We start from the raw sequence: 26,570 nt of genomic DNA on the forward strand, positions 1-26,570 counted from the left end.
TGTTCACTTGGAAACCAGGGTGCACCCACCTGGTGCAGCACCAGGTGGATACAGGACCTCAAAGGCCTATTAAGCAGGCCCCTTATAGGGTGCCTGAGAGAGTCAAACAGACTCTGAATGAGGAGATACAGGAAATGTTGGAACTAGGGGTAATTCAAGAGTCCAACAGTCCCTGGGTCTCCCCAGTGCTGCTGGTGCCAAAGAAGGATGGCAGCACCAGGTTCTGTGTGGACTACAGGAAATTAAATAGTCACACAGAGTCAGATGCTTACTCCATACCTAGGACAGCTGAGGCCTTAGAGCAGCTGGGTGGGGCTAAGTATCTTACAACCATTGATCTTACCAAGGGTTACTGGCAGGTGCCCTTAACTCCCAGTGCTAAAGAGAAGTCAGCCTTTGTGACTACTTTTGGCTTGTATGAGTTCACAAAGATGCCCTTTGGGATGGAAAATGCCCCAGTGACTTTCCAGAGGCTGGTAGATCACATCCTAGCAGGAGCAGCAGGATTTGCCCTTGCTTATCTAAATGATATTGCCATCTACAGCCATTCCTGGCAAGAGCACCTTCAACATGTCAGGGAGGTGCTGGGCAGACTACAGAGGGCAGGGGTTAGCATTAAGCCAAGCAAATGTCTTGTGGGTATAGCAGAGGTCTCCTACCTGGTATATAGAGTGGGGAGTGGTAAGTTCAGGCCAGAACCTGCCAAAGTGGAACCTATTCAGGCATGCCTACACCTGTTACCAAAAAGCAGGTGAAGGCATTCTTGGGGACAGCAGGGAATTACAGAAAGTTCGTCCCCAGTTATAGTACCATAGCTGCTCCCCTCATAGACCTGACAAGGACAAAAAGGCCAGATAAGGTAGTGTGGACCCGAGCATGTGAGCTTAAAGAAGCTTTGGCAGGATCCCCTGTGTTAGCCAGACCAGATTACAGTAAATAATTTGTTGTGCAGGTGGCTGCTTTGAACCATGGGGTGGGGGCTGTACTTAGTCAGATTTCTTCAGAGGGAGAAGAGCACCCAGTGGTTTATCTCAGTTGTAGGCTCCAACACAGTGAGAAATGCTATGCAGCTGTAGATAAGGAATGTCTAGCCATAGTTTGGGCAATGCAGAAACTTCAGCCTTATCTGTATGGAAGAAAATTCACTGTAGTGACAGATCACAATCCACTAACATGTTCAAACAGACCCAGCCAACAAAATGCCAAGTTGCTAGGATGGAGCCTAGGGTTGCAAGCATGTATGTCAGTGCAGCACCACAGTGGGAGTAGCAATGCCAACACAGATGGGCTCTCAAGACAGGGAATGGGATAATGTATACTCAGATAGACCTAACCCTCTCAATCAACTTTTCTCAAGGGTCACTTGAAAAACTAGCTTGAGTTCTCCCAGGGGGAAGATATGTGAAGATATGTTAAGGTTGCCAGCCTAGCTAGATAGGATTTTTAGATAATTCTGTCATTTGCAAATATTACTGTAAGCCACATGCTTGTTCTCTTAAATGTAAGAATATTATGGTAAATGTTCAACTTCAAAAATGTAACCACAGTGCATATAGATGGAGGAAAGCTGATAAGTCAAGCATTGTATAATTGTTTGATCTCAAAACTCAGAGCTGAGATGTCTGAATGAAGGAATTCTTCCTATTGTTTTGAGACCAGAGTTAATGGCTAGAATTTACATGTATAATGTCTTTTATTGCTCTGGCTTCCTGACCAGCTGCAAGATCAAAAGGGCTGTTAAACTCTGAGTTTCTGTTAGCCTGGGAAACAGAGAATAATGATGTAATCTGAAATGAGTCAGTGGTACTGTGCTATCAGTTTAAGGACAGAGAGACAGAGAGAGAGAATCAGTGCATTTTTACATTTGTTTTCAGAACTGACAACATCACCAGCACTGCCTTGCTCTGTATGCAAGTTTATTTTAGAACTGTCTTTGATCTTAGATATAGATAGGGAATAGTAAGTCTAGTCTAGCTGTTTTCTGTATCGAAGTCAGAGCTTTTCCACTGCATTATTTTAAGCATTTCTCTGTGATCTCTGAACTCTTGACCAGCACTGTGTAGTAAGAAGTATTGTCTTGGGTTCTTATTATTTATTATTAAATATTTTTAAACCTTTCAACTGTGGCTGTTTTATGTAGAAATAATTTAAGTTCTAGAGTACATTGCATGTATATAGTGATACTGGCCAAGCCACTCCAACAGCTTTAGCCCTGGGTCACACTTACTATTTGGATAATAATATTGCACAGTAATAATTGGACACTCTTTAGTAAGGACATTATTAGTAGCTGATATTAGTGGTTGGTGGCAGTGATTTCTACTGTATAGCCTTGCAGAGAAGGGGGCATAGCTGGAGAACCTGTGCCAGCCTTCCCCATCAGTGTCTGTGTGTGTGTATATAAAACTCATATCTCAAAGTGTGTGTGTGTGTGTGTGTGTGTGTGTGTGTGTGTGTGTGTGTGTGTGTGTGTGTGTGTGTGTGTGTGTGTGTCAGCTACTTGGTCAGGGACACGAAGCACTGGTAGGACAGAGAGGGTGCTGGAGGGTTTAGCTTGACCACTAGGCTGAGATCTGTACCCTATAGCTGTGCCAGTGGGGACTCTTATTGGGGATCTGGAGAGAAAGGGAGAAACCAGCCCCAGACTGACTGTGATCTCTGTGTGCTCTTAAGGGAAATTGTATTTTCTATGCATGTATTTGTTATCCTTCCCATTCTGGATGCCCCTCACTGGTGTTAGTGTTGAGGATTAAGGCTCATTGATTGCTGGACCAGTGCACAGGAGTCACAATTTATTTGAGACTGTTCTGCAATGCTATTTTAAATATTTCCTGTGATTTTGAACTCTGAAGTGACTGTGATTGTTTACTGAGTATTTTCTTTTTTTTATTATTTATTATTAAATATATTTAAACCTTTCATTTGTGACTGGTCTCTCTAGAGATATTTAAGGTCTTAGCGTACTTGCATATTTATTGGGTGACACTGTGCAGGCCACTCCTAATAACCTTGTTCTTGGTCAAACTACCATTTGTATTAATAATAACATTACACAGTAAGATTGGACACCATTTGCTAAGGGCCCTAAAGTAGCTGATAAGGATTGTCTGGTGACAGTCCAAACTACTTTATAGTCTGGACAAAAATGAGTCATACCTAATAAATCTGTGCCAGCCTTTCCCAGGTGTGTGTGTATGTTTGTGTATAAATCAAATCTCAAAGTGTGTGTGTGTGTGTGTGTCAGCTACTTGTGCAGGGACACACAGCACTGGTTGGACAGAGAGGGTGCTGGATGTCTTGGCTTGAGCACTTAGCTGAGATCTCAACTATATAGCTGTGCCAGTGGGGAGTTTTATTGGGTATCTGGAGAAACAGGGAGAAACCAACCCCAGACTGATTGTTATCCATGTGGGCTCTCAAGGAAAATTGCACTTTACTGTGTGTGTACTTGTTATCCTCCGAGTGTGCACATCCCCCACTGTTGCCAGTGGGGAGGAATGAGGCTCCTTGATTACTGGGCCAGTGCTGGGGTGTCACACCAAGTGACTTATAAAGGCAGATGTACACAATTAACAATGAGCAGTCACAGTGATATGCACATTAGATTAATGACTTCAAAAAGAATAATGATAATTGCAAAGCTGCCTGCAGGTGAGCCTAAAGCAACCTTTTAAAAAGTATTTTAGTCCTCCAAATGGCCTCAAGAATCAGTGGTCTACCTATTGCTTAATGAATCAATATATCTCCAAAGACCTTTCCAGAGAAAAAGTCTGGGTGACAGAGCCCCTGAGGCAGTCACACGATTAATCACTTAACCTCTAGTCCTTTACTCAGCTGGAACATAATGTATGACTATTCAGTAAACACTAAAACAAAAACACAGCCAAGCTAGATTTTCCACTGTGCGATTCCTTAAAACATCTTGTATTAGAGATAATATGGGATATATGCAAATGGCCCCTTAAGGACATCAGGTGTGTCAGCTATATAGCAGTTCTGAATGCCCTTGACATTTTTCCTTTTTAGGTCTGTTCTGGACAAATTCAGGCCAACAAAAGCCAAACCCCACTAGCTATGGACATGCATGTTTCAGTCTTCTATAACCTCATGAACACACCATAAGTGGACTATTTGGCTAACATTTGGAAACACAGTGTTGCCGTACCCAGCTGATGTCCATAACAATTAGGATATCTGAAAAATATCCCAACCAACAAACTAAAACAAGGAATAACAAGGTAACAGAAAAAACAACCAGTAAAAACTGAAAGAAAAACCCGGCCAAGCTAGATGTTCCACTATGTGATTCCTTAAAACCTCTTGTATTAGAGATAACATGGGATATATGCAAATGACCCCTTAAGGAGGTGGGCATTCAGAACTGCCATATAGCAGAAACACCTGATGTCCTTATGGGGTCATTTGCATATATCCCATATTACCACTAATACAAGAGGTTTTAAGGAATCACACAGTGGAAAATCTAGCTTGACTGGGTTTTTCTTTTAGGTACTGATTGTTTTTTTCTGTGTTACCTCAGTGCAATGTATGACTATGTCAGTGCATGAAGCACTCATTTGATTATACATTTTTGAATTAGCTAACATTTCAGGCAGTTGCCACTTTGTAGATGTCTGCTAGTGATCGCCTCTGAACTTGCTAGCTTGATGCAAGCCAAATGACCACCACTGGAAGCTAGAACACTGATGAAAAACCCACCTGACCTAAAGTGAAGAACTGGCCATTAGTTGCTGCAGCCATACCTCTTCTCCCATTCACCAGCCAGCATCACAGATGTTAATGAAGCCAGTGAAGCAAGCACCAATGACAGCACAGATGGAAGGTGTAGCTCTGCAGCTGTAAGACAGAAAAATGTATCTGTAATACAAAATCACAGCTCCCCTGGTTGAAACAGAAAACAGAACAATTTACACATATAAACCTCACCACAATGACAACTTAACTTATTAATTCCCTTTAACATGAGCAGGAACCTTTCAGGTACTATCCACATACAGGCAGCAAGTGTAACAGAAGATTACTGACTTACCAGAATATTCTCTCCAGCCTGATTGTTGTATAGTGGTTTAGTATTGCATTCTCAAATAAACATTTAAACAGTATGACTGTTTAAATCCTTGCATTTTAAACTGTTGATGTTGTACAGAATACATTGTTCCAATAGGAAAAAAAACAAACAATTTAATCTGACTATGAAACTAAATAGTAATGCTTTCCTTGTTTCTGTTTCTCTATAAATAACTTATGGCAAGGCAGCACTATTTCTATACAGATTTTGCAGGAGTCCTTCATTCTGTTCCATCTTTGTTCTCTTTGATCATTTTTCATCTTTATTTGTCCAAAATCGGCATACCGTGTTATACTCTGACATAATGTCACTGACTGGACTCAGCAAGTTTGATTAAACCTAATTATCTTACCAGTGCCAGGTCAGCTTTGTCACCTGTACCTTCTGTCTTGGTACTCAAGCATTAGAATTAAATATGAAAGCATAATCTCTAGTGAGACTATAAATATTGCCTTTGGAATTAACTGCTCAACATCAGACTTCTCTGCAAATCACCAGAGACTGTAAAAGGATTTATTCTTTGTCAGACAATTTTAATGTTCTGCACTGATGGAAGCATCCACTGACTGCAGACTTTGTCATCTATCACTGAAATCATGTTGTCCCTCTTTCCTGGCATTATTACAACTAGAAGAACAGGTACACATTTTGCAGTTGTCAGCTGTATTTGCTTCCAGTGCTTGTACATTTAGTCATGTTATTGTTTGTGCGTGTGCATGTGTGTGTTTGCATGTATGTGTGTACATGAGCATGCACATACATGCTTCTCTGTGAGCATATATATGAGTATGTGTGTGTAAGTGTATGTCTGTGCGCATGTGTGCTGGTGTGTGCATGTATAAGCATGCACATGTGTGCGCATATGTGTGCATGTGTGTGTGCGTGCATGTCTGTATGTGTGTGTATGTGTGCATGCATGTTTGCATATGTCTGTGTGTGTGTGTGTGTGTGTGTGTGTGTGTGTGTGTGTGTGTGTGTGTGTGTGTGTGTGTGTGTGTGTGTGCATATACATGTTGGGAGAAGAGACTGAGCATGCATCACACTCCCTTTGCTACACTCAAACCTCATCTGGTTGCCTTGAGTGTTTCCTTACACAGATTAAATGTATTAAAAGTTAGCAAGCTGATCACTGTAAATCACCTGCTATTTTTAAGCAGATCACAGCAAAATAACTTTCATACCTATCTATACACATAATGAACATAATGAAAAGTTATTCGGTCTGGTTTATCTACTACTACCTGGAAAACTTTTGCTGCATTCATTACATCCAAGGCAAACTATTAAAGTATTTTCTGGTGTGGAATGCAATCCATTAGTATAAACTATTATATGTATTTATTTATTTTATTTTACATTTGTTTATTGGGGAAGTCCAACTGGGCAGTTGCCCATTTTCAGTGGAGACCCGGAAGAAAACCTCCATATACAAAGACATCATACCATAGACATAAATATAGCAGATAATACAATGATAATGTACATACAAAGAATAGCATTGTTTATCTAGCTAAATATAGTATGCAAAGGTACAAGCAATATAATAAAGGGATCAGAGAAGTTATAGTCTGCCAGACAGCATTTATAAATTTATCTTCCAAAGTAACAAACTATTATTTCTATATACAGAGATGAAAGGAAGGTAGTAGAGAGAAGGTAGTAAGAGGAGGGGATCTTCAGTAACTCAGATGTAGCTTATAGTTGATATGACATTTATTATACTGGGAAGGAAGACAGGTCACATGTACTATAATTTAATCTGGAGTGCTGCATGAGCAGAGCCATATACGGTCATAGGATCATATGAAGTTACTACGCTAATGGCCCTAGAGCCCTTACAAGCCTAGCCAAGTTCTTATCTTTATTTCCATGATCAGCGCCTATTGCCCCTGTCCAAGATGGACACAGGTGGAACCCCTGGGGTGAATTTACAGTCACTCATCCAATCATCTTGATTGCATTTGAAGAGGGCCAGTGAGGTGCTCTGTTTGACATGAAGTGGGAGTCTGTTCCAAAGGTGTGGTAACCTTTGGGAGACAAATCTGTCTCTCCAGCAGGTGTTATTAATATCATATATCAGGTTAAGGTCTTTAGCGCGAGTAACCCGTGTACCATTTGACTTTCAGGTATGAAGCATTTCCAGTAATGCAGGGTCAGAGATTGCCTTATATGTAAGGCAGAGATCACCTCTGAGTAGTCTGTATGAAACATAATAAAGTGATAATGATTTCAGATGATCCTTATAGGATAAATGGTGAAGACGTTGAATTTTCTTTGTGAGGAACCTACCTTTGTGGTTTCTCCAGTTTCTCCAGGTGTTCAAAAAGGTACATATCAAAGGTGGAATTGTACTCAATTATTGGCCTGATGAGGGAAAAGTACAGAGAGGTTTTTTCTGGAGGCAATGCCCTTACTTATGAGAACAATATAGAAGGCCTTTCTTACCACTGTGGAGTAGTCAAAGATAAGGTTGCTGTCCACCTGTGTGTCCAGGTCTGTCACCACTGAGTGTATACTTAAGGTGTTGCTATTGATGTGGTAGTTTGCAGGAACATCGCTTTTACTGAAAGGAGTGATAATACATTTTTTGCATTGAGTTTTAGGCCATGAATTTGGCACCAATCATTTGTTTGTGTAAGACCCTCTTGTAGGATGTTGACATTATTTGGAGACTCTATGACCACTCCCAGTTTGCAGTCATCAGCAAACTTTGTCAGCCACAGACCTTTAGTTTTGCTTGCACTTCGGAGAAATCAATTCCAAACAGTAGAGGTCCCAGGACTGATCCCTGTGGGAACACCACAGGTTACAGGTCTGCTATAGGAGGTGGATTCCCCTATTTTGACTATATGAGTTCTATCAGTGAGCCATTTAGCAACCCATCTTATGATATAAGGGTTGATGCCTAGTCGGGTGAGTTTGTCAATGATGCCTGAGTGGGGGAGAGTGACAATGCCTTGGCTAAGTCCAGGTGGGCTGCATGCACAGATTTCCCCTCATCCAGGGCCTTGGTGACTGTCTCAAAGGATTCCACCAGGTTTAACAGGCATGATCTACTTTTGTCAAATCCAAACTGAGTAGGGTCAAGTGTTTGGAGATTATCTATATCTTTGTTGATAAGGTCCATGATGATTCGATCCATGGCCTTGCAGATAAGGCTAGTCAAGCTAAGAGGTCCATAGTTCCTGGGATCAGTGGAGGCACAACCAAGGGAATAATAGTGGTTGTTTTCCATTCAAATGGTACAAAGCTGGTGCTTAGACTGTGATTGAAAAGAGTACCCAATGGTGTTGCTAATTCATGTTGGAGCCCATGTAGGATGCAGCCTGGGATGTTATCAGGTCCCACAGATGCTGTGTTTTTGGCCTTAGAGAGATCATTTATGACCTGCTCTTTAGGGATGCAAGGTAGGGGACAGGTAGTAGGGATGTCATAGGGGGTATGTGTGGCAGGGACATGGGAGTGACGTTTTCAAAGAACCTGTTAGCCAACAGGTTAGCTATGTCCACAGGCTCAGTAAATGTGATATCATTAACTACCAGTTCTGCACAAACCTGGGCCTTTCCTTTTAGGTCATGGATGTAGGTATAGAATGCCTTGTGGTTGTCCTTTGTTGAGGAAGCTAATTTGGACTCATAATTTGCTTTGGAGGACTTCACATGAAATCTTATTTGCTTGTTTAAGCTGAGGAGGGATTGTTTCCAGTTTAGGATGGCTTGCTCCTTCTTACTCTTAGACAGCAATTTCTTCCTGTTATTGTAAAGCCTGTTAATGGCAGTTGTCCACCAAGCAGGTTTGCTCTTCCTTGAGGAGCTTGTATTGGTCCTATCAGGTACGGCTGAGTCAATGCAGTTCTACAAGTGTTTGTATAAAGCATTGGTGTAGAGCTCAGCATAGTTGCCAGTTCCATCTGAGGAAGGAGGTCCAGCGAAGCTATTTATACCATCTTGTAAGAGGTTATAATCTGCTTTGGAGAAGTTTTTTAGTTTAGTTGCTGCTGGGGGAGGGTTAGGTGTTATAGTTACTTTGAATGAGACCAATTTGTGGTCAAACCTCACCAGGGAGGACTTCACAGAGTGGGTGCTACAGTGATTCCCCATACTGGTGAGCACCAGGTCCAGGATGTTGACACCTCTTGTGGGGGTGCAAACCAGCTGGTCCAGGGCACTGGAGTTAATGAAGTTGAGGAATCTTTGGGCAAGTGAGTTTGAGCTCGAGTAATTTACACAGTCAATGGATGGGTAGCTAAAGTTGCCCAAAACCATGGTGTTTAGATGTATCTTGATTGACTCAAGTAGATCCAAATAGGCAGAGTGCTTGTCCTGATTCATGGAGGGGGTCCTTTAGCTGGCAATGACTTGAATAGGTGTCCTTCAAACAGTTAATTGCACCTGAAGTGTCTCCAGGGAATCATACTGTTTAGCCAATCTGGAGGTATATTTATCGTTAATTAATACAAAGCCTCATTTAGTTTTGATGCCTTCAGTTTGTGGTCTGAATGTGTGGAAGAAGGTGTAACGCAGTATGGCAGGCATGCTCTTCACAGCCTTGAACTAGGTCTCCGTAATTGCACAAATGTCTGTGTCTTCCAAGGTGATAAGAGCTTCCAGTGAGTGCAGTTTCATGTTGAGACTCCTAGCATTTAGCAACTTAACCCTGAGGTTGTTTTTAGATGGAGTTTTTATACTGGGAATTTTGTTCTTGAGACGCTGCCTAAAAAAGGTACTATCAGGGTGGCAAGATCCTTAGCCAGTAGGCACAATCCCAGGTGTGATAGATGAAGACCATCTCTGGCAAAGCATTGAGGTCTGTCGATCATGTCATCCCAGGCTGACAGATACTGGATCCCCTTAGAATGGCACCAGAAACTAAGCCAATTATTGAAGTCAATCATTTTCTGTTTGTATTGAGGCATCATCCTAGGTGAAGGTAAAATGCTGCTTAAGGCTAGGGATATACCTGCCTGAGACACATAGTCCAGTTCAGTCATGTCTCTCTTCATATAGTCTGGAGAGGTGCATCTCAAGTCGTTCATACCAACATGGACTATGACAGAGTCATAAAAGTACCTGTTGTTAAGAGAATTGAGTGCATGTGTGATATGGTGTATCCTGGCACCTGACTGACAGCTGACTGTGACCTTTTCCATATATAGCCTGGTGATAGGGGCATCAATATATCTCACAATGGAATCATCTATGACTAATATGTTTGATTGTGTGTTTTGCTTTAAGGGTTTGACTGGTAAGACACTAGTGCGTGAGATATTATGTGTAATGTGTTCTTCAGAGGAAGTATTATGTGTAGCATGCTTGTGTTTGTGTTTGGGAGGTCTTTGGTGTTTAGGTATATTTCTGGTGAGGACCTCCACATATGGAGGCATGTGTGGTATGGGCTTGCATGGAAAAGGAGGTGAGGTGTGCATGCTGGCAACCTGCTCATTGTCATATTCACTGACTGGTGTTTGAGAGACCATGGATTCAAGGTTCTTAATATAGTTGCATCTCCACATGTTGTGTTTGTGTGGACTAGGAGTAGAGGACTGTCTGTGAACATGAGACAGTTGTTACACTGCCTCAGGATTCCCATGTCAACCATGCTGACTGCAGAAACTGTGGGAAATTCTCCATCCATAGTGATAGGTGAATTTATATGATCAGGAAAAGAGGTCACACTTAGGAGTGATTAGTGGGTGAGAGGTGTGTTGGTACTTATGAGGCTAGGCTTAGTGCTCCACCTGACAGTAGAGCAGGGCCTCAAGAAACCCCTGGAGGACCATAAGTAAAGTGCTAAGGGAAATTTAACAAACAAAATGTTATAATATATAAAACTACTGACAAAAAACAAGTTAATGTTTGTGTCTATAACCACCAACTGTAACCACTACTACTTAACAATGCATGATGGAGCACGACACTCAAACAAGTGCAAACTCAGGGCTTAAATAAAACAGGAAAATATCCTTTTTAACTCAAACTAGCCAATAAGAATGCTCTCTTTGAGCTCTAGTCCAATCACCCTTGATTAGATGGGTACCCAGACAGCAGTCTCCTCATACAAGGGTGCAGAAGGGCCTTCACCAACAAAGGTGGCTTGAAGTTGATGCTCAGAAGTTACAAAACAGACCCAGAAATATCAAACTTGTAACTGGGCAGTGTGGAGCTAGATACAACATAATATCGGGATGTGGATGTCCAGTGTGATTAGTTTGTGATCTGATCTTACAAGTAAAGACAGCCCTTGCAAAGGCCAAAAACACAGCATCAATGGGACCAGATGCTATCCCAGGTTGTGTCTTACACGAGCTTCAAAATGAACTAACCCCCCATCTCAAATCACTATTCAAACTCAGCCTCTCTACAGGCTATGTACCCAAAGAATGGTGTACAGCAACAGCCGTACCACTCCACAAAGATGGTGCCACAACTGACCCTGGGAACTATCGCCCTATAAGCTTGACTAGCTTGGTCTGCAAAGCCATGGAATGCATTATCATGGAGCTCATTAACAGGGACATTGGGAACCTCCAGACACTGGACCCCACCCAGTTCGGCTTTGTTAAAGGCAGATCTTGCCTCCTGAACTTGGTCTACTTTTTCGAAACAGTCACCAAGGCCATAGATGAAGGGAAGGTGGTCCACACAGCATATCTGGACCTCACTAAGGCATTCAACACCATCCCACACTCAGGGATCATAGACAAACTCACCAGCTTAAATATTAACCCCTATGTCACGAGATGGGTTGCCAATTGGCTCGCAGACAGAACCCACACGGTAGGAGTGGCAGGCGCCATGTCTGACTCTAAACCAGTCACAAGCGGAGTCCCAGTCCTGGGACCCCTCCTGTTTGGTATATATGTCTCCAAAGTACAGGCAAAGGCAGGGGGACTGTGGCTAACCAAGTTCACAGATGACTGTAAATTGGGTGCAATAATTGACTCTCCAGCTGACACAGACATCCTGCAAAAGGGTCTCACAGAGACAAACACCTGGTGTCAAAGTCACGGCCTCAAGCTAAATGCCAAAAAATGCATAGTAATCCCATTTGGAAAAAGCATAGTACCAACAAACTACCACATAGATGGGAATTCACTAAGTACAGAAGAAGTAATTATAGACTTGGGTACCCAAGTAGATAGCATGCTCGCCTTTGATAACCACATAGCCAAAATGGTCAGGAAATCCTTCTATGTGGCACACCTGATCACAAAGGGTTTCTCATCCAGATCCAAGGAGGTGATTGTGCCCCTTTACTCCTCACTCATTAGGCCCATAATAGAGTACAATGCTCCATTTGGGATGTACCTCACTAGACACCTGCAACAACTAGAAAGACCACAGAAGTACCTCACTAAGGGGATCAAGGGCCTTAAACAATTACCCTATGAAGCACGACTAAAAAAGCTCCAGCTCTTCTCAGTCGCTTACCGTCTTCTCAGAGGTGACCTATGTCTGACCTATAGGGCCATGTCAAACCCTGAACTAATGGACATGCTTCACCTCAAAAAAATGAGATCCCTCAGAATAATTCATTCTAGCGACTTGAACCTATGTACAACAATGAACAGGACATGCTGGAGGGATAGATTCCTGTCCCAGCGACTCCCCTCACTCTGGAATAGAATCCCAATCCATATTCGACAGAGCTCCTCTCTGACCCTTTTCAAGAGAAATCTTGATGAGTGGATGGGTAATCGTAAGTTCTACCCTGGTATCACTTCAGGAGCCCTGTTGACAGAGGCCCAGGTTACTAATCTAATGGGGAGGCGAAAGCCATCACTCTGTGGCTAGGCTTATAAATGCCCATGGGCAGATAGCCTAGTACTTACCTATGAACCTATGAACCTATATATTAGATATATTATATTGGAGGTCATTTGCTACATACATATTTAGAGATTTGTCTTATAAACCTTTTGTCAGTATGTAGGGATGGTTCCAGAAGATCGAAAACGGAGAAGACCGATGCCATCATGAGAAAAACGAATGCACAGAGAAGACACGGACATGACATCACTAACACCGAGGATGCCAACGCCGGGGAGGGAGCTGTGGTGTGAGTATTGCGTGGACGTAGGTTGCGAGGCAGGGTGGTAGGTGTGTTTATGGACTGTAGGGATGTATCTTAGGCACTTTTTGGCAGTTTTGCTGAAAGTTGGAGTAATACATTTATGATCTCTTATACAAAAGTTAAACAGCTGAATTTATACATTATATACATTGTGTTTGTTATACTTATATTTCTGCTTGCTACTGTATTTTACATTGTATATTGGTTCAGTCATGGCTGAGTGAGTCCATTTATCTATAACTTCTTTGCATAGGTTGACTTACGTAAACTTTTTGTATAGCATGCAAAAAGTAGTTGGAAGTCTGACCTACCAGATCTGAACTGCATCATAAAAAATACATATATTAAAGCAATGTATAAAATATGCTTTTTCTCCTTTTTTGTATTCCCATTAATATTTCACTTACAGAAATAGATGTAAAGGACAGTTAAGCACCAAATTACAGATGAGAGTGGAGCAAATGTAGGCCTGTGACTTGGAAAAAATGGAAATGTAAACATTAACATTTTTGTAAAGTAATGGTTAAGTGAATGTGCATATCTGTATATTATTTCTTCTAACTCTCTTAAATAGTATGGTAAGTGACATTTTGGTTCAGAATTCCAAACAGTTGCTGAAAATATATATAGTCTGACAAGAACATGGATTGAAAGGCATTTGTGGAAACTAATCTATAATATTTTGGTGCAGTTTTGTATAAAATATGCTTTACTAGAAAGGCTCACCCAGGCTCTGCTACAGTTTGCTGTGAGGAAAAGATTAGCTTGCTTTTTATTTGTTGTGTTTTGTATTACTTTATTGGCTTTTTCTATTTTGAATACTGTGATTTGTTTTCTTTACCTTGTGTTTTACTTGTATTCTGCTTTTTACTGCATATTAAAACTTGAAAAGAGACCACAGCTCTGTCTCTTGTGAGTCAGGCAGAAAAAAATTTCCCCACCCTCCAACCCAGTTACTGTTGTGTTCTGAAACACCACTGTCTTTCTAGTTGCCTGCGCCTTATGTTAATTTGACCATATATCTCATTTCCTCTCTGCTTTTACTGGCTTGTGTGAGTAAGTGCAAAATTATCATGTTGTGAAATCACTCCCCTTCAACTATTTACATTTATTGGCCATCCTACTGTATTCCATAATACTAGAATACAAAAGTGACCACCCCCTTTCAATCTATCTTGCTGTTTTAAAAATAGTGACTCTCCACTAAAACTTAACATTTTAGATAGGTAAAACTTAAGTTACCTACTTTCACATCTAACTCCTCTAGTGCACACTGCAGTGTTTAGGATAAATCTTTTTTTTATCTTACCTTTAAGTGACTGACACTTGCTCTAAAACCTGCTGGAAAGTACTAGGAAGCCTTAAACTGATACAAGCACTCAACTCTCCTTGTTAATAAGGAGTAATTAATCATAGACACTAAACAGCCTATAATTGCAAAGTACCTTGCTAAGGTAAGGGAAAACAGCTTTTGTACTTTACAAAAAAAGCACCAAACCAGGCATGTCCAAGGGTCAGCTTCCAGTGATTTAGCCTGTCCACCTGGTGAATCTGGGCATACTGGGGCAATGCAGCAATTGCCTCATGTACACAGACAACTCGCTCCTCCTACAACCCAACACTAAAACCTGCGAGAGATGCACTTACATAGCCAAACTGGAAGCAAAGCTCTCTCCACCCAAGATTTTGCTAGACAGTCAAGAGGAGAAGGTTAACACTCGCACTACACCTCAAGCAACACATAGCGCTTCTAAACCCACACCACCAACACCCTCACATAGCAACACTAAACCCTCATATGTGGAGGCCCTTAGCAATAACCTGCCCAAGTAACAAGGACCTCTGAAGCTGAAATGCAAACAAACACCAAGCACAACCAAAGTGTCACATAGCTCACAATACCAGTGTGCCACCCAACAGCCCCTAATGCAAGACAACGTACCCAATACTTTAGTCATAGGTGACTCTATAGTCAGGATGTCCCACTCACCAGGCTGAAGAAGGAGAAAATTACAGTCAGCTGCCTGTCAGGTGCCAGAATCCATCACATAACATATGCACTCAAGTCACTCCACAACAAGTACAAATATAACTCTGTCATTGTCCATGTTGGACTGAATGACTTGAGATGTACCTCTCTGTACTACATGAAAAGAGACATGGAAGAGCTCTCAGATCATGTGGCCCATGCAGGTATGACCCTAGCCCTGAGTAGCATCCTGCCTTTGCCCAGAATGATACCACAGTATAAGGACAAAATTATTGACTTCTACAATTGGCTAAGCTTCTGGTGTCATTCAAAGGGGATCCAGTATCTCTCTGCCTGGGATGACATGATCGACAGACCACAATGCTTTGCCAGAGATGGTCTGCACCTATCGGCCCTGGGATTCAGGTTACTGGCTAAGGCTCTTGCCACCCACATACTGCCTTTTTTAGGCAAAGTTCAAAGGACAAAACCACCACCATAACAGGTACAAGCATGCAAAATCTGAAGGTAATGCTACTCAATGCTAGAAGTCTAAACCTCAAAATGCACTCTGTCGAGGCACTCCTAAAAATGGAGAGCATCGGCATCTGTGCAATAACTGAGACCTGGTTCAAGGCTCCAGAGAGCACCCCTGCAATACCAGGCTACAACTCTTACCACACTTTTCGGCCACCAAATTCTCCAGGTGCAACTAACACTAGGTAAGACTGCAATCCAAATTGTAGCTTACTACAGATCCCCCACCATGCACCAAGATTCTCACTACACCTTTCTAAGCATACTGGAAAATATTAAGATAAAACCAAACACCCTAATATTGGGTGATTTCAACTACCCTGCCATTAACTGGGAAAACTACTCATGTACCAACACCTTTGCCCAACAGTTCTTGGAATTCATAAATTCCAATGCCCTGGATTAACTAATCCATACTCCCACAAGGGGCTCCAATATCCTAGACCTGGCATTACCAACATGGAAAATCGATGCTCCACACCTATGGTCACCCCCTCGTTGGTCAGGTGTGACCATAAGCTAATCGGCCTTGACATCCACATCCCTCCCCCCCCCCAGTAAGGAAACCTCCATAAAAAACTTCTCCAAAGCCAGCTTCATGCTACTCAAGTCAGAAGTGACAAACTTCATGACATCCATGCAGACGAGAACTGAAAGTTCGACTGCTGAATCCTACACTAAGGCACTGTACGAGCACATCCACTCGTGCATGAATTGTGCCATCGCAAATAGAATCAAGACACTCTCCTCCAAAAAAAGGAAGCCAATCTGGTGGTCCCCTGCCATAAACAAACTTTACAACAAAAGGAAGAAACTGTTTCAGAAAAGAGGAAAATCCCAGAATGCAAAAAACTTCCTTACCAGTCTCAGTAAGAAGCTGAGATCTCTCATAAAATCCTCCAAAGCTAGTTACGAAAATAAAATTGCCAAAGATTCCAAAGACAACCACAAAGCATTCTATAGCTATGTCAAGAATCTAAATGGCAATGCTCAGATCTGCTCTGAGCTACAACAGAATGGCATTAAATATACTGATCCCAAGGATATTGCCAATATCTTGGCAGATCAATTCAGTGGCAACTTCACTCCCCTCTCACCCCCTAAAGGGCCCATTTCAGTACCAAAAGATTGCTAAATTCCAGTAATAATGGCCACACAGGTAAAAAATGCACTCTCCAAAGCCAGGAATACAGCATCCATGGGACTAAAGGACATCCCGGGCTGTGTACTACATGAACTACAAAATGAACTGGCACCTCACCTAAGTGTCATGTTTAATCATAGCCTTACCTTAGGCTTCATGCCCACTGAGTGGCACACAGCTACAGTTATCCTACTCCACAAGGGGGGGGGGGTCCACCTTGAATCCTGGGAACTACCACCCCATCAGTCTGATGAGCCTGATTTGAAAGGCCATGGAACATATTATCATGGAACTTATAAACAAAGACATTGGCAACCTTCAAACACTGGACTCCACCCAGTTTGGGTTCGTGAAGGGCCAATCGTGTCTCCTGAACCTGATTGATGTCTTTGAATCAGTCTCCGGAGCTGTGGATGAGGGTAAGGCAGACCACACAGCCTATCTGAACCTCACCAAGGCATTTCACACCATCCCCCACTATGGAATCATAAATAAACTTACTAAGCTGGGCATTAATCCCTATGTCACTTGATGGATTGCCAACTGGCTTACTGACAGAGCCCACACTGTAAAAGTAGCCAACTCAAAATCCAGCTCCAGACAAGTGACAATTGGAGTACCTCAGGGTTCAATCCTGGGACCGCTCTTGTTTGGCATCTACTTCTCTGAAGTACAGGCCAACACTAAGGGACTCTGGCTAACAAAGTTCGCAGATGACTGCAAACCGGGAGCCATTATTGAATCCCCAAATGATGTGGATATTCTACAAAAGGGTCTTATTGAAACAGATGCTTGGTTTCAGAGTGATGGGCTCAAGCTCAATGCCAAGAAATGTATAGTTATCCCCTTTGGGAAAAAACGTGTACCAGTGAATTACCACATAAGTGGCAGTACACTAAACACTGAAAGTATGATAAGAGACTTAAGGACACAGGTTGACAGTGGTCTCACCTTTGATAACCAGATCGCCACAACAGTCAAGAAATCCTTCTATGTGGCACACCTCATTACTAAGGGCATTTCATCCAGAAAAAAGGAGGTCATTGTCCCACTGTACTCATCCCTCATTAAACCCATTATAGAATACAATGCCTCGTTTGGTATGTACCTCTCAAGACATCTGCAACAACTGGAAAGGCCACTGAAATGCCTCACTATAATAATCACAGGCCTAAAGCAGATGCCCTATGCTGACCATCTAAACATACTCCAGCTATAGTCTGTCGCACATTGCCTACTCAGAGGCAATCTCTGCTTAACATACAAGGCCATGTCAAACCCAGAGCTGCTGACATGCTACACTTGAAGAAATCCCAATCCCTCAGAGCCACATGATCCAGGGATCTAAACCTTGTCATCACAAGGAACAAAACATGCTGGAGGGATAGGTTCCTGACCCAGAGACTCCCCAGACTCTGAAATAGACTGCTCATACATGTCAAGCAGAGCATGTCTTTGGCCCTCTTCAAAAGGAGCCTTGATGATTGGATGGGACATAGGACATTCACCCCTGGGATCACGAGTTGCTCTGATAGACACGGGTTCAGGGAGGTAAATATTGTGGGAAGAAATAGTCAGGGAATTGTTATGGCTAGGCTTGTATAGGCCCTAGGGCTGATAGCCTAGTACCAACCTATGAACCTATGAACTTTTTCATGTTTGCTAATATATCACTTACATGAATACACTATAATATATGGCACTGGGTTTCAGATTATGATATATGAAAGAAATCTGGACAGCATTTGTGAAGTTTGGCTACAGAGAAATTATGGTTTTTTATGAATTAATCTTGGAAAGGTTCCCTTTAACAGACATTTCTTTAAACATTTTATATAGAAAAGCAGAAAAAGGCAATACAAATATTCACAGTACATTCACATATAAAGTTTTAGAAACAGTTTGCATATAAATGCACCTAAGAATCTGCAATTTGACCCTAAAGTGCTTCCATGAGAGATGAATTAAAAATTTTAGAAAGAAAGCTGGTTTTATTCAAGAAATTGCAGTTGTAGAACAATTATTTAATGAAAAATATTGTAAGTAATTTTATGCCTAAGAGACTACATTTTTGGAAGCTGACAAATGGGGTACAATATGACTCTGAGTATTATAAGGAACTGGTAAAGATTTAGGAAACTGATTATAAAATACAACAGCATTCAAATAGATCAAGTAGTAAACGTGGTGGACTTGCTGAATAATTCCATCAAAAACAACCTCTTATTTGAACATTATGAAAGCAATTATTCAAATATTTTCAAATCAGTGGACAATTCATGTAGTAATATTTTCAACAGAAAGTTGGTGAAATTTAGGAGAGATTTGGAAGCCTATGGAAACAATGAGGCACCTCTTAGGCTGGGAGGTTACCATGGAAGTCATTCCCACATTCTAAGTAATGGTCCAATCACTAATCAACAGGAAGAAGTCACAGCACAAGTAAATAAAAATGCAACAGTTCCAGGAGCTGCCACTTTAGAGGTCAGGAGATCAGAGAGAGTCAGCAGCAGGAAACAACGTGGGCAAGATCAACAGATGAGTGAGGACAATTATATTCAACAAGGAGCCAAACCCAAACAGAATTACAACAAATGAAACAATTATGGGAATTAGCCAGAAGAGCAGATGAAACCTATGGCCAACGAAAACTGAAAATAGTAAGCAACACTTTTAAAGTCTTTAATTTGTTTAGTTATTTAGATAGAACAGTTACTGAAGCTTATGCTAATGTATTAGCTAAAGAACTTTCTTTTATTCCAGCAAGAAGGGCACACTTAGTAGAAACAATTTTCAATTTGAAAATGTTCGTAAGGGATTAAATCTAGCCTTATGATTTCCTGAAAACAATAATAACAATAATATGCTGAAGTTAAGCCATCCTAGTTATTTCAGTCCCCCATTGAATGTTCAGATGCAAATGCTTGAAAAAATGTGTGAACATGATATAAGATGCATTTTGTCAAAACCACGTGAAAAGAAAGGCTTTAACTTATTTAAAACTGAGAAGTTATTGTTAAATGACATGTAATAATTCTTCTAGTAGAGTCATGAAGCCAGACAAGGGGGGAGGTTGTGTATAATGAACAACATTCAATACATAAGTAAAATGAAAACTATTTTGAGTGAAGAAGCTTATACTGAAACTTCTTTAAGGTAAATTAATAGGGCATACAATTTTATAGATAGCTGCCTGTATGACATGTTGATGGAAGGGAATTGACCAAAAGTGAATATGAATATATGTATACCTTGTGGCAGGGATATTTGGTATCTCGAAATTACATAAAAATGTAGATGATCCTCCTTTTAGGCCTATTGTAGATGCCACTAGGTCTAAAACTTATTATATAGTGAGATATGCAGACTACTTTTTGAAGAGTAGTGTTAATAGAATAAGTCAAATTTGTAAAGATTTGTGGCATTTTTTAGGCTTAATAAATAGACTAGAGTTTGATGAAAATGTCATTTTTGTTACTGTTGATGTAAATAATTTATATTCAGTAATACCACATACTCTGGGGTTGTAATGGTTTGAAAAGCAGTTAAAAGAGATAGCAGAAATGGACACAGATAAAATATGTGTGGCAATAACCCTGATGGAGTTGGTATTAAAAAACAACTTCATATATTTTGACAAGCAATATTTTAGACAAGCTACAGCAGTAGCTATGGGTCCTGCCTGCACCCCAGGGTTTGCAAATTTGATCATGGCCTACTGGGAGGAAAATTATTTATTTGAAATTGGGTTTAATAACTCCTGGTCAGGTTATATATGTATTTTGGATGACATTTTTATTTCGTGGAGAGACACTATTGATAAATTAAGTAAATTGTTGGTATTCATCAATAAGACTGTGGAATTTTTGATGATTAGTTAGTCAATTCAAAATTAAATTCTCAATTATTTAGATGTGGAAATAAGAAAAGATAGATTGCAGGCCTGATTTCTTTTTACTAATCATAGAAAATCTACTTTTGTTAACAATTACCTCCACTTTCATAGTTGGTATCCTACATACCAGAAAAAGGCTGTAGTAAAAGGACAGCTAGTAAGGTTGGCAAGAATGGTATCAGAATTAGATACCTTTCTTGTAGAGTGTGAGGTATTTTGGGTATGTTTTCTAAGAGAGGGTATCCCCAGAAATTTGTTAACAGAAATTAGGGACGAAGTAGTGTTCAAGAGAACACATGGTATTTATTGTTCTATACTGAGTGCAAACAGTAATGTACATAATATGGACAAAAACGACAATAGAACTTTAAAGGTTAATCATAATAGAGCATTTATTTCAATCTTCAACTTGGATAGTAAAGCCATAGATGATTGTTTGATAAAGAACTGGGATATCCTTCAAGTAGATAATACAGTTCTGAAGAAAATAGACAATAAGTCCATGCTAGTTTATAAGAAAGATAGGTCATTCAAAACATTATTGGAGAGTTCTAGGAAAAATCAATCAGTTAGTAACAGACCCCTAGGAATGTTTAAGTGTGGCCATTGCACATAATGTAAAAACATTCTGGTAACTAGTAGTGTTGTTATTAGAAATAAAGAATATTTTCTCACAGGGCATTATTATTATGAGCTAAATAATGTGGTGTATAGAGCTTTGTGCTCTAAGTGTCCTGCTTTTTACATAAGGAAAACCCAGAGGATGCTTAACAATCAAATTTATAAACACACGCAAGATATACAAAAACTGAGAACCACAAATGCCCTTTGCAGACACATGCAAAAAAAATAAAGACCACAATTTTGCTTTTGTAGTTATGGAGCAACTAACAAAAGACAAAAGGAGGTTTGTTATAGGAGAACATCTTAATAAATGTGAATTAAAATGGCAAATTTTAGTTAATTCAACATGTTTTCCAGGTTTGAATGATTCAATGGCTCTTAATTCTCTTTAAAGTTGAAATACTATGATGCTACATAGTTTGTTATTTTTATTTTTATCTCTGTGTATGGTTTCGCTTTCTAATAAGTTTTAATTGGTAGGTAGGTCTAACATTGTGTCATGTGATTTTAATCATCTATAAAAGAAGTGTCATTAATAACAGATTTAGTTCAGAGGAAGTTCCATGTGATGTACGGAATGAAAGCGCTAAACTTGTTTTAATAAATTTTGAGTTTGGAATACTGTTGCCTCCTCTTGGTACCACATAATTTATCAGTTTTTGTTTTTGTTTTTGTTTTAATAGCCAGCATTCCTAAGCTACACTAGAGAGAATGAGTTAAAACATCACAAAGCACAAAATTATATGGCACTACTTAATCATTGTTTATGCAGGGGGGTGTTTACTTCTCTGTACCTACAATGTGGAAGCTTTGCAAACACAACCCTAGTCTCTAAATATACTACCTCTGAGGTCACATAAGCTTGATCAAATGGGAAAAGTTAACAAAAGAAACTCACTTTTCCTTTTTCCATTTTCTCTAAGTCACATAAACTCAGTGATCATATTACAAACAGAGCACCTGGAACAAACTAACATGAAAAGTATTGAAATGATCTAAAATTGGATTATCTCTTTAAAGCTCTAGAAGTTTTTGATTCCCCCCCCATTTCATATATTTGATAAAAAATATATATATAAAAATAGTCTTGCTTATGTGAAACTTGCCCGTTTTACCTCAAAATCCATTAAAATCTCCAAAGGTACAAAGCAATGTTGCCCTATGTCTCCCATTTTATTTGCTCTAGCAATAGAACTATTTGCTTCTGTAATACATCACAATTCAAAAATAAAAGGTATTGATATATATGGTCAATTTAATTCCAAAATCATGCTCTTCACAGATGGCATCCTTCTAACTTTAAGGGTTCCAGAAGATTCTCTTCAGGAATTAGATTTACAAGCTAAAAAAATTCTTTAACAGCTCAGGTCTACATATAAGTGATACAAAATCTAATTATATGTTTTTGAACAAAAAAAATAACACTCATTTAATTTCAAACCACATAATAGGCGAACAGGTTGGCTCTATAAATTATCTAGGAATTACGTTATGTGATAATATCATTGCAACCTTGTCCGCAAACTATAAAAAAATTTTAATGACTTTAAAATTGCTTACAGAAAAATGGACCAAATTATACCTAAAATTTGAAGATAGATTACAATTAATAAAGATGGTGTTACTTCCAAAGATAAATTACATATCACAAGCCATTCCTATGTTACAGAGTAAAAAGCTATTACAAGACAATAATAAAACTCATTTAAACTTTCTCTGGTTTCCTAAAAAGAATAGGATAGCCTTCTCTTATCATATTAGACCTTGGGAATTGGGAGGAATCAACTTCCCGATTTAGAAACATATATCAAAGCTTCTATTTTCAAAAAAGTTGTTAACTGGGTGGATCCTAACTTTTCTTCTGCTTGGAAATCACTACACATTTCCATTTTTTTTAATTGAGAATAAATTAGTAAAACATCTCCTGCCAAATGATCAAATTTCTAAATTTTGGTATATACTAAGTGTTAATCTACTTTTTAACATGTTGAATCCCACAAATTCAAACCATATAAATTACATTTACAATTTATTTAGATCTTTCATAAATTCCATATAGACATAAAATTATGGTGGGAGCTGCTAATTCCCTTCATAATTGCAAAAAAATATTTTCAACAAAATTCATAAAAATATTTTTAACAATTGGGAATTTAAAAATTTTACTTGCTGGCAACACTGTATTAGGAATCTGTCAGTGCTAAATATATAACAAATAAAAAACACTTTTGATATTCCAGATACAGATTGGCTTGTACTTCAAAGCATTTTATCTTTTGCTCAAGAATTATGCAGAATAATTAACAACTCCTCCTTTAAAATGGAACCTAAACTAATATTCGATATTCAAGAAATGATTTATAATAACTGTAACTGGGCAAATTTAACATCAAAATTATATAAAAATTTAATAAATTATAAAGTTAACCCAAAACAAAATTTCTGGAATTTTATCACTAAAGGTCATTTAATTAATTTGTCAACTGAAAGTAAAATTAATTTACTGTACTCTACCAAACTAACCTCTAATTTACAAGTTTGGATGATTTTCACTTGGAAATTTCTCCATACAGCATTTTATACTCCCAGCAAGATTGTTAAAATGAATTCTTCTAAACACATGGTATGTTGGAGATGTTCACTAACCTGTGAAGCTGATTGTTCTCACAAAATTTATGATTGTAATAAAATCAAAAAATATTGGAAGGAGATTAGTAATTTCCTTTAAACTATTTTCAAAGATTCATTTGTATTAACTAAATCTATGATTTTTCTGAATGTCAATGAAACTAATGAAATTAGTAGAAATTATTTATATCTCCTCTGGACTATACTAGCAATTGCCAGAAAGTGTATTGCAAGAAAATGGAAATCCTCTTCAGAACCCAACATTGGGGAATATTTGATTTTACTGGAAGAAACAGCACGCCTGGAAATAAAAGTCAAAGAAACAAGAATTTCCCCTAAAAAATGGACTAACAACCCTTGGAAGAAAATTATTTCTCTTATCGAAACACTAAAGCTTTCCACAACTTATTTGAGCTAGAAGAGAGTGAATTAGAAATGCTTGTCAATGTGTAACTAAACTTCTCCAATGGATTATTCTTTCTTTAAATAGGCCATATGTAAATATTGTATATAGTATGTTATATTAAGTTATTCACTAGTTAAATGTATTATATTTATTGTTAATTCTGGTAATTAATAAAATTGTTTGAACAAAAAAAAATAAGTATTGGGATGTCCATAACCTAAATACAGAAATACTTGAAATGTCAGCAAAATGTAATGTGACAAATCATAGTGCTCCTGGTTAACTTGTTTTAGTTCATAGTCCATATATTACATTGGATAATCTGTTTAGATGCAACAGAAAAGTATGCTAAACTTGGATAAGTTGCCTGGATCGTGGAGTCTAAGCACCGAGTATTGGTGTAATACCTTATTGATTATTGTTCCCCCATCACCACCATCTTCTTCTAGATTCCCTTAATTGTTCCTTGGTATGAGAAAAAAGGTTGGACACTGCAATGTATTCCACACCTCTGGCATATAAGCATTAAATGTCTATCATACATTTTGTACATGACGTTTTATACATCAAAGAAGAACAGAGACAGTGACTTAATTTCTGGAATAAATGCTGAATACTATACTATGAACCTATGTTTATCATCATTTAGTGACTGCAGTCCTCAACACATTACCCTAAAACCACAAATTTAACAAGGAACATACCAAAAACATGAGATAACCAGTGGCATTGTGCAAAGTCAGGGATAGTTAAAAAGTATGATGAGTAGGCATGTTTATTTCTTGATTAAGTGCCACTACAGGTGCTCAGATTGCCTAATAATTTTGATAGAAATTCACTTCAGTGGATAGCCTTAAACTGATTCTTCTCGTATTTACAACAGTGCTTGCCACCCATAAAAGGCATTAAGACAGTCTTTCTCTTGCACGAGTTGAAAATAAGGCCATCAATCTCTTAGGTATAAGAAATCTGATTTATGTTCATCCCAAAGGGGTCTGCATTAGATCTTCGAACACTTAGGTTGTTGAACACCAAAATGTTGACACCTAAACGTCGAAATCTAATAAATGCGACAGGCCAATTATGCAAATTTTTTCCCCAGGGAATAAATTTGCGTGGCCAACAAAAAAAACAAAACTCCAAAACCTTAATCTAGTGGGGGGCTTCACCCCCTCCACACACACACCCCAACTTGGGGGCTGTGCCCCTACCCCCCCAACTAAATATACTAACTCCGAGAGCGCTCTATATCGGGGAAAAGGCAAATCCTTGATGATGGCCAAGCGATTTCTTTCCCAGGAAAAAATTTGCGTTCATTAGACTTCGACGTTTAGGTGTTTATGTTTTGGCATTCAACAACCTAAGCATTTGAGGATCTAATATAAGCCCCCTCAAAGAGCAGTAGAGTTTCTGAATCAGCAGAAAGGTGCAGCATAATCCATGTATCTTAGCAACATCCATCTCCTGAAAGACATCTGTGTTAAAACATGAAAACAGCATAATTAAGGCTAACCCTTGTGTGACTTATCTTGTTCCATGGTGTAATGCTTAACACTCTGAACTCGTGATCTGAGTTCAGAATCTCAGTAGAACCTTCCACACATCTTTCTTGATAAGTGGTATATTAGACAACTTACTATAAATTGTTGAAAAAGGAGATCTTGGGAGACTGAGCATGTTTGTTCTTTAATTATCCAAGAAAATCTTCAGAATACAATCCATCCCTGTTATAGTATAGTTTCTTTACTACTGATTTATGTTTATGCCACATAAACTCAATTCTCTCCTGATCATCCCTCTGTTGCTCATATGCCTTCTAAACACAGAATTACCACCCTTGTGTGCATAGCTTCTGTGTTCGGCCCCTATTGTGTTAAGGAAGCCCTATGGAGATACATTATCCCACCCCAACTCTGTCCTCCTTAACTCTTATTACTTTCCTTCATTCATCCTGATTATTCCACAGTCACTTATTTTCTTCACAGTTCTTTTCTATTTTCACCTTTGTTCAAAGTCACAGAATAATTGTGCCATTTTACCGTTTAGAACTAAAAGTATTAGACACCAAGAGCACCACAAAAATGCAAACCAACACCAGAAAGTTTATTAGCCACTTAAAACTCCAAAAAATAAAATAAAATGCTTAACTTTATCACTGCGTTTTTCATTCAATGTGGAACTTCATCATATTAATTAACACAATAA

Source organism: Protopterus annectens, chromosome 1.part2 (genome assembly GCF_019279795.1).
Source record: "Protopterus annectens isolate FY-2018-M chromosome 1.part2, PAN1.0, whole genome shotgun sequence".
Taxonomy (NCBI): domain Eukaryota; kingdom Metazoa; phylum Chordata; order Ceratodontiformes; family Protopteridae; genus Protopterus; species Protopterus annectens.